Here is a 9,794-nt window from a genome sequence, read left to right on the forward strand (position 1 = left end):
ACTGATATGTAGAGTGCAATTTTTACTCCTTATTTATAACAGCATAATATTGGTTAGATTTGCTATGTTTAGTGACTATTTCTTAGCAAGCGGTTCAGCTTTATGAGCAAAATATATTAGATCAAGCAAGTTGAAACAAACACAAGAGAGATCCATCATTAAACAAAAAGGTTACGTCATGATTTTCCAAAGTAGTTTCTCTAGCAACAATTTTTTGCATATTATTTTATAACAATACATCTTTCACATTTTAGGAGATTATTTTGCATGCATAATATGCTTTCTTATGGTACTTGCTGTCTCTTTTTGTGTTTTTTATTAGGGGATCCTCTTGCTTTTGTTTTTTTGTTTTTGTGATGATGAAGGGATATTTATTTTTTTGAGGGCTTGATTCTCCGCGAGCTGTAGCCCATTGTCTACCTGCACTGCTGGCCCACTAAAAGCCCGGGGGCGAGGTTTGGTAGGCTGTCGCGCTGGCCCATTCCTGCGCCTCCCTAGTCCCTACCACCGCCCACGGAGCTCCGGCGCGGCCTGCGGCGGCGGCGATCTCGAGCTTCTCCTTCCGTTCGCCGGCCTGCTCTTGTGGCATGCCACCGCTCTCCCGTACCTGCACATTTGTTCCCGCACCGGCTGCCGCTCCCGTCTCCAGCGAGTCCCCTCACTGCCGCCTTCCACCATGGTCTCCTCCGCATCGACAAGGTGAATCTTCTTCCCCCCTTTCCGGTGATGGCGGCTAATCGGGATGGAAATTGTAGTAAGCGATTCCTTACGCACCGTGACTATTGCCGATTTGCCAGCTGCTGTAGCACTGCATGTTCACAAGCAGCAAACAAGTTACTTCAGTCAGACCTTGGTTAAAAGAAGTCAGACACTCAGACCTTAGTTGATCTCTTTATGAGCAGCAGTTTCCCAAACAAACCAAAATTTAGTCCTTGCAACATGCAGGTCTTCTGGCTTATGTTGATGCGGCTTTTAATCCAGCCGTGGCAGGAAATGAAGCTTCATAATTTGGAGTATTCCTGAAAAATGAAGATTCTAATCATTCCATCTTCAAACAAGCGGCGGCCCTCGAATGTGTTTTCTGTTTTGCAGGCAGAAGCGATGGGCCTACTTCTAGCTGCTTCGGTTGTCAAAGTCTTGGGCTGGAATGCGGTCTCTTTCTTCTGATTGCAGGACTTTGGTTGAAGCTGCTGAATCAAGGAATTCACTTCAGAATCCAGGACATTGGAGAATCAGACTATTACTTGCAGATTTCTACAATATTACATCGAGCCTAACTCTTTCAAGGTCACACATATTCCAAGGATTAACAATCTCCTTGCTCACTCTCTAGCAAAAAAGGCTTTCTCATGCAGATCATCCTCTAGTTGCTCTATCCGATGCAGTAAAGCCTCTAGATGTAATTTCAAAATGGCTTTTGAAGCCATTTCCTTTCCTTCAGGGAAACTACTCCCTGTACACTGTTTTGGGATGCCGATATGAATAAAGTTGAGCCCCCTTTGAGGGCGTCAGATTGCCAAGAAAAAAAAAACAGTCCACGTTAAACAACAAATATGGACATATATATGGTGCTGCTAGAGTTTAAAAAACAGGGCCGGCCTTGCTTTTGGGACCTATTCAATCACTTGTTTGGTTTCTTTTCAACTCTATGTGTGTGCAAGCCTTTGACTGATGATTTTTTTTTGTCAAATGTGTGCAGGTCCTTTTCTCAAAAAAAAGAAAAAAAATGTGTGCAGGTCATACGGTATAGTGCTGTAACTTGCGGCTACAATATAATTTACTGCTAGGTCACTCCTCAAGATTGGGAAGCGCTCTACTGACGCTGGGGATATCACAAGCAGATACATTGATTCGCCAGCATTTTCTTGGCCGGCCTAAATATTTCATCTGCCACCCGACAGGCCTGTAATGGTGTTCGACACCGAGGGAGGCACTTCGTCAAGAACCTGATCGACATCTGTAATGTTGAGATATCCGGGAGAGAACTCAGGCAAAGGCAAGTCCCCGTCGAGGTAGTGCATAACGAGGCGCATTCCGGGCCTCGCCGCAGGTAAGGGGTGCGAGCACAACAGCCCTAGCTTGAGCACCAGCTCCGCCTCGTTGGTAACGAAGTCATCCAGCCTCGGATCCACAGTGTCAACAATCAAGCCAGAGCAGCTCGCCCACGTGTTTCTCACCCACTGGACGAGCACCAGAAGCTCGCCACGGACGTTGAGCCCCACCGACCGCCTCCCGCAGGTCACTTCCAGAATGAAAGCACCGAAAGCGTACACATCAGTGGCCTTGGTCGCCTTGCCAAACCTCGTTAATTCAGGGGCGAGGTAGCCCCTTGTGCCGGCCACATGTGTGGTGTGCGCGTCAGCACCATGGTCGTGCAGCCTTGCAAGGCCGAAGTCGCCCAGCCGGCCGTTCATCTCCCCGTCAAGGAGGATGTTGCTGGCCTTGATGTCGCGGTGTAAGACAACCTGCTCCCAGTCCTCGTGGAGGTACAGAAGCCCGGATGCGACACCTTTGATGATGTGAAGCCTCTGAGGCCAGGAGAGCGTCACGTGGCTGCTAGTCTGGGCGTGCAGGTAGCTATCCAGACTGCCATTGGGCATGTACTCGTAGACCAGGAGAAGCTCGTCCTTGTGCCGGCAATAGCCGACCAGGCGGACAAGGTTCCGGTGCCGTATGCGGCCAAGGATGATGATCTCCGCCGTGAATTCTGTCAGCCCCTGCCTTGAATCTGAGGAGACCCGCTTCACCGCGATGTCTATGCCTGAGGAGGCAAGGACTCCTCTATAGACTTGCCCAAAGCCGCCTTTCCCGAGAAGCTGCATTTCATGGAAGCCATGGGTTGCCCTGCGGAGGTCCTTGTATGCGAAGCGGCGGGGGCCGAGCTCAGCCTTCCAGTCTTGATCCGTCCTCTCTTCATGTCTGGTCTTGCGCCACCGTCGAATAAGAAGACAGGCTATTATTATACCTGCAAGCAGTATGATGAACGAAGATGCAAGCAGCCATTTGATGAGTTTTTTCTTGAAATCCTTCTCTTGCTTTAGTGGCAGCAACGAGTAGTCAAGTGGTTTCGCCGGTCCACTCATGCTGAAGCTCCATCCAAGAATCTGATGAGTGCCGCCATGCTCATCACCCGTCGCGGCGGAGAAGCCAACATGAACTGTGTCGTTAAACCCCAAAAACTTGGCAAGGTTGACAGAGTAGCCGGAGTAAGACAAAAGCGGCAGACTGGGCTTAGACATGGGGACAGGAGCAAGCGCGACATCGAGTTGGCCGTTGTAGCTGTTATAGTCCACCCATACCTGCATCGGATTTCCATTAGAAAACCTCAACGCCTTGAAGCTTGGCTCAGTAGCATAACCCTCCGTGTCATCGTCGATGTCGATGTAGTAGCCCGCGGTGCTAGAGCTGGCAGACTTGAGGCTATTGAGATCAACCGCGACATGGTTATTGTCTATATCTTTGAACTCTAGGTCTTTGGCGGTGTCAAGCTCTATGGCGAAGAACGGGTTTGTAGCTGGGAACTTGTTGTATGGATCGACGAGGCCCAAGTATGGCCCCGGGAGTGCAGTGGACAAATCTGGGGCGGCGCAGATAACAAATGCCAACCCATCGCCGGAACGACCAGAGTGGTATGGCGTGATGGCGAACACGAAAGTGGTCGAGAAGCTCATGGACTTCCTCCCTGGATGTTGAAGTTGTTCGACGTGAGAGTAAGGACGCCCTCCCGTGTTACGGAAGCTGCACCGTTGAGGCGGAGGTTGCTGCCGGCGAACCCATTGTAGATGAACTCCCCGACGCCAGCAACAGCAACACCATCATCATGGAAAGAGACGATCAAGAGCACACACAACCAGATCAGACCTGGCATGGGTGATTTGCTGGATTTCTGAGTGGAGCTTCTTTCTCTGCCCCTTTGGTTGTGTGGGTATGGTGGGAGGAGTAAGGCAACTATTACTACTACTCATGGCCATGAACTGCCAACCGGGGTCAATGATCTGTAGTCTTCGCCGCTACTTTCAGTACATGTCGATGTCAGTTTGAATGAGTCCTACTGTCCACTGACGATCGATCGTCCTTACTGGAGCTATAGACTAGTATCCGGTTTAATGACCTGCAAAACAGCAAAAACACAATTATTGCCTCACACAACAATCTCCCAATTTATATTCATTGTACTCCTACTGCCATATGAGACACTGAGATATACTGCATGTCTGTATGAGCATGTGTTAGTGGACATGCAAGCCAGCGCTATCGCAACCATTTCAAAATTTCTACCACATAGTTCAGTAAACCACTGTAATTTGAAATCACAAGATTATTGCTGCTAGCCAAGAATATATAGCAGAAGCAGAGTGACATATCATCGTGCAGGAGCAGTCATACCAGCTCCTTGCGGCGTAATATGTGAGTCAATCGTCCGAGCCACGAGCCTCTTTGGCCGATTCGGTTACAAGTTCTTCCAAAGTGGCCTCGATTCTACAGGTCTAGATCATGACCAATACAAGTTGCTGCTTTCAGATGTACTCTAGGGAAACTAAGATGTGTGGATTATATTCTTTCCACATTGGCCACGGCACCGAGACAACGATCGCTATAAACCAGGAAAACAGACTAACAGAATAAAACCTTGTTTGGCCGCTGTAACAAACCGTGGTTATAGGAAACTCAGTTCTCGTAAAACCCAGAATTTTGCGTTTATAGAAAAACGAGTATTAGTCGTTTTTCCAAAAACGCGATTTACATATACCCGATCCCATACAGTTTCTCTTCTTCGTTCGTTCTCCTCACGCTCGTCCTCCCTGTCCTCCTTGTCACGACTGCGTGGAAAGCATGCCGATATGGCGTTCCTGTGATTCGCCGACCTCCAGCCACAACACTAGCTCCGCCGTGTGGCTTACCGCCGAGGGCGTCACCGCCAACCGCATCAAGCACTCGCATGAACTCTCCGCTGCCGGTGTCGAGGGGCTACACGCCTGCAGGCCGACCTCGTCTCGTCGGGCAGAGCTCGTAGGAAGACCAAAGAATGGCGGTAGGTAGTCGCGTTGAGAGGAAGCTTTGGCGTCTGCGTGCCGAATCATGGAGGCCTGATGGGAGGCGAGCAGTAGACATGGGGAGCGATCCGCCGAGTTGGGGTGGCTGCATGATGCATCGGCGACAAGGAATTGACAGCTGTACCTTGGGAATTGTCAATCAAAGGACGAAAAGAAAAAAAGTGCAGAGAATATTACGAGGCAATGGAATAGGCCCCGTCCGTAACCAAACATGGAACAGGAAGAACTAGATTTGCACTTTCCTAACCCCAAACATGATTTTCTTTAAACTGATCATTCCATAAAAAAGGGGTAAAACTGGTTTTGCTAAAAACCAGCTACAAACTCGTTCTGTACAAATCCATCGCTAATATTCGCTATCCAAACAACCCCCAAATGTTTAGTATCAACAAATGCAATTTTTACTATCAATAATCCACTAGGTTCGGAAAGGCATGAACATCCTTTGTTGCTTCACAGTTCCTACATAGTACTCCAATTTTATCTGGAGTGGCCATCATGCAGATCTAACTGAATTTCCTTTTCTGTAGAAGAGGGCAAAAATAGACTATGCACACATTTATGCAGTAATACAGCTTATGTTTCAGCAGAATGACTCACTTTGTGAAGAGTGCTCAAACTCATAGTTTTTTGAACAATTTTTCCTGCACAATGAGAGAGATCTGTTGTACAATAGTGTCCAGAGGGCAGAGGGGCTAGTGCCAAATGAATCAAATTCTTAAGTTTTGGAAGATGGATCGGTTCCCTCAAAAGATGGAACAATATGGCTTTCAAACCATTATTAAAATTTTAAAAGCTAAATAAATATGATATATTTTTTTCGGTTGACAGCCAAATGTAAAATGCTAAACAAATGAAGCCCTTTGTTTGTTCCATTTGACAGCTAGAGGGCTTTGCTATAATTCTTCCAATCAGCATATTTAGGAATTTGCGCTTGCAAAGCTGTGTGCAAGGGATGAAAGCATCATCATAATCACTGACTGCAGCTACAGGAAGGGTGGGCTGCATTGCATTGCAGCCGAAGATCCAGCACTATGTTCTCTGAACTTTGGAACAATATCACACTAGTCAGATGGTTACAGCTATGGCATGCTTGTGTTAGAAACCGCGAGTAGGAGGCATCTGGTTTATGGCCCATGCAAAAGACTAGTGCATGCAGCAGTGTACCTCAAACAAAACAGCAGTGTACTTCAAACAAAAGGCAGGTTGATCGTTGCAGTGCACATGGTTTCTTCAACGACAGGCAGACATGCTTCTGTTTATGCTCAAACCTGTTTTTTTTCTCTTCTTTTTGATCAATGCAGTCGATCATAGATCGTTGAACATTTCCAGCGCACCAATCTACAGAGAAGTACTCTGATGCAGCACATCTCTGTCTGTGCCTCTTGGTTTTATCAACCATTTCCTTCCTCCATTACACACTGAAGAAAGAAAATGTGTTCAGTTCAGGTTGAGGAGAAACCAATGCAAGCAAGCCGCACAACATAAATGGCAACACCTTCGGATCTGAACAATTTGGGAACAATACTAAACTGCTGCAGAAAGCTTTGCCACCAGGAGATACTCGACATCCTTCCCAATCTACAGGAAAATATGAGCTTCTCAATCAAACTGTAAAAGCACACACCTACAGGTTTAATTCCACTTGCCAACAAGGAAGCTACTCGCAGCAGTTTCAGCTGTCCAGTTCCTGCGATTTCGAGTATCTTCAGCACCAAATAGCTGAGTCAGTGATGAGTGCTCTGGCTCAAATGAACCATTACAAGGTAAGTAATGTTGGACAAGCAGCAGCAAAGCAAAACTCACTTTCAAGACAAGACAGTAGACATGCTTTTCAAACCGCAGCTAACAAGCACACTCAAACAAACAAGATTTGGTGATACACAGGACTGAAACTATCATGGCTCAATAGACGAGCTGCCAAGCACAAACACCAAACAAGAACAAGAGACGACGAAATCCGAGACTTGATATAATACTAGTAAGCTGAATTCCCTGGATCAGGTATTCAAAAGCATCTTGCTGCATTAGAGACTTGGCTAGACTAAGACACGGTAAGTTGTTTTAGATAACACATAAACACTGCTGACAACATTGATGGAATGCACAAACTCAGTGAGAACTAACATCTGCAGCAGCCCTTCTTCACCTGGGGAAAACAAAAGCGCTAATCTGTTACAAACTTGATACAGATACAGACAAAATCTAACAGTAAAATCTAGGAGTATGGAACAGTGTATGAATGAGCCATGTGTACAAACTCATGATCAGCACAGCAACATAAAGAAGAGCTATATAATACCCCCACCCCACCCCCCCCTCCCCCTAAAAAAGGAAGAGCTATATAATCTGCATTTCATTTATGATCCAAAAGAAGAGCCATTTTTTACTTAGCATCACCACCATTTAAATTGATTGTCCGTGTTATTAGCATGTGCAAATCCCAATAGTCGAATGGACAGTAGTTTGAGGGTACATGCTACCCACATGGGCTGCCAAATATTTCCCTAAGTGAAAATCAAACAGTTCAAATCTCACGAACAACATTCAGAAGATTTTCTTACCTGTTACCATTTTAGCACATTAGAACATCAAACCAGACAATCACCTTGTGTAGCATGCATCATTTCCATCACATCCGCCAGCAATGAATGTTCCTAGAAGCATAAGGCAGATATTTAATAAAGTTCCAACAAAAATACAAATGGAAATGAAAAGGCAACAGTGAGTCTATTACATAGATGAATTGACAAATATAGGAAAAACACACTTGTATTTACGTTTTGCAACTCACTACTGATACTCGTAAGAAATAAAACCACATATTTTGCTTTTTGCAAGGAATATTCATTTAAACAATATAGATATATATAGCTACCTCATATTGAAGAATTTAGCTTATAAAAAGGAAAACATGGTCAAGAATTAATCTCATCTAACTCATCACTCCTCATTTGAAGAAGAAAAAATAGAAACATGCGAAAACTCATAAACACTACCGGCAAAAGTGATCCTGGGTATTCAAATTTAGTAAAGAAAGAATACGAAAAAAATGTGTGTTGCACTAGTCACTTGCAGGATACTCTTGAATAAGTCAAAACTGAAACTGTTGTTTTGGAAGGTACTGTTTGAACGGAAGTTCTTTATGGAGTTGAGAAAAAAAAAAGCAAGATGAAAAATATAGTATCAACGAATATAGCTAGCACATGAGTTAAACCATTTGACATTTGATTTCACATTATTACCCACTTGATATTTGATTTGTTATCTCCCACGGAGGAAGACAACTATATTTAATGATAACACAAAAGAAGGCCATAAGCTTGTCTATCTAGGAAATTAATAGTGAAGCATGACGACAAATGTATTGAATGATAACATAAATTAGGCAATATAGCTATAAGTTTGTCTATCTAGCAAAGGCACAATAGCTAAGTTTAAGTTGTTACACTTGAGAATCGCAACAAAGGTATTAAGTTACTCCTACAATATGAGGACTAAGGATGAAAAATCACCTGGAGGATAGAAACTGTTGAAAGAATGATAGCGAGTTAAATAACTGTTTTCACAAAGTTTTTTAGACTTCTTCGACTTAAGTTGAACCTTATAGGCACCACGGCCCACAGATAGAAGTATTTCATCACTATCCTCAAGGTATCCCAATATACGTCTCATAAGTGTCCTCTTTCCTTGAATCTGTTTAGGGAGCCCAATAATCATACGCATGTCAATTGTTTTCCATAGCACCCATGTGGCAACACCGTGAAAATTGATATTCCTCTGCCACATTTGCAAGTGAGGGTAAGACAATATGGCGAACCCAATCGCGCAATCCCCAGCCTGGATGATGCAATGACTACCATGGCGAAAATCATTTGTAAGAGGAGGCCCCCTAATCACAGCTAGGCTCTGCTTATCCAAATCAAACTTAAGTATATCATGGCCTATAGAATCCAACAACCAGTAAAGGGCATTACCAACAAGCAACCCAGGGGTATGGTCATAAAAAAGCTCAAATGAAACGGATGATGGAATGATATCACCCCATTCACCAGTCTCCGAGGAGTAAACACACGCGATAGGTTGATTATTCCCTCCGAGAGCGGAGATCAACACCACGTTGAATGGGCTCGAGTGGCAGCTTCCGTGCACGTGGTCATGGTCGATGGCAGCACAGAGCACAGCCCCGGTGAAGCGATTCCTTACGAACTCTGGCGGAACGGTCAAGCGGCGCTGCTCGCCGGTGATAGGTTCACACATGATGACCTCATCCCACAGTGTGTCCATGAGAAGGACGCGGCCGTGGCGGCAATCAAGCAGTTCGACCATCCACATGGTGTGGCTGTCGATGTCCAGGAGATGCAGGTCGAACCGACTTGGAGGGATTCGGTCGGGTCGGTCCATGATGGGGGTGAAGACGATATCATCCTTGCGGCGGTGGAAGAGGCCGAGGAGGGGCGGCTTCCGGTGGTGGAGGCGGAAGCGGCGGAGGAACTTGGGGTCGGTGACCGCGCATCGCCACTGCTTGCAGACCGCGGAGGCCCGGACGAGCGAGGAGGGCTGCGGCGGAAGACGAAGGAGGATCTCCCTCAGGAGGTCGTCTTCTTCAATCGGAGAGGCCAGCGCCGCCGGGAAGACTCCGCGGCGGCAGATCACTTCAGCGCCCTCGCCAGTCGCGCGGATCTGGGAACGGGAGCGGCGGCGAGCCACTCCGGCTCCCTCCTCGCTCGCGTGAAGCTG

General features: G+C 46.2%; 1 non-coding gene across 1 annotated transcript; it reads right to left on the reverse strand.

Moving 5' to 3' along the window:
• Positions 1-1,803: 1,803 nt before the first annotated feature.
• Positions 1,804-8,846, reverse strand: LOC109739336 (L-type lectin-domain containing receptor kinase SIT2). The gene is made up of 4 exons (XR_012204112.1): positions 8,570-8,846; positions 7,619-7,711; positions 6,588-7,203; positions 1,804-6,475 (listed from the first exon to the last, which is right to left on the reverse strand). It is a non-coding gene; the product is annotated as an L-type lectin-domain containing receptor kinase SIT2 (transcript).
• Between the last annotated feature and the right edge of the window lie 948 nt (positions 8,847-9,794).

This window comes from Aegilops tauschii, chromosome 3, assembly GCF_002575655.3.
Source record: "Aegilops tauschii subsp. strangulata cultivar AL8/78 chromosome 3, Aet v6.0, whole genome shotgun sequence".
NCBI lineage: Eukaryota > Viridiplantae > Streptophyta > Magnoliopsida > Poales > Poaceae > Aegilops > Aegilops tauschii.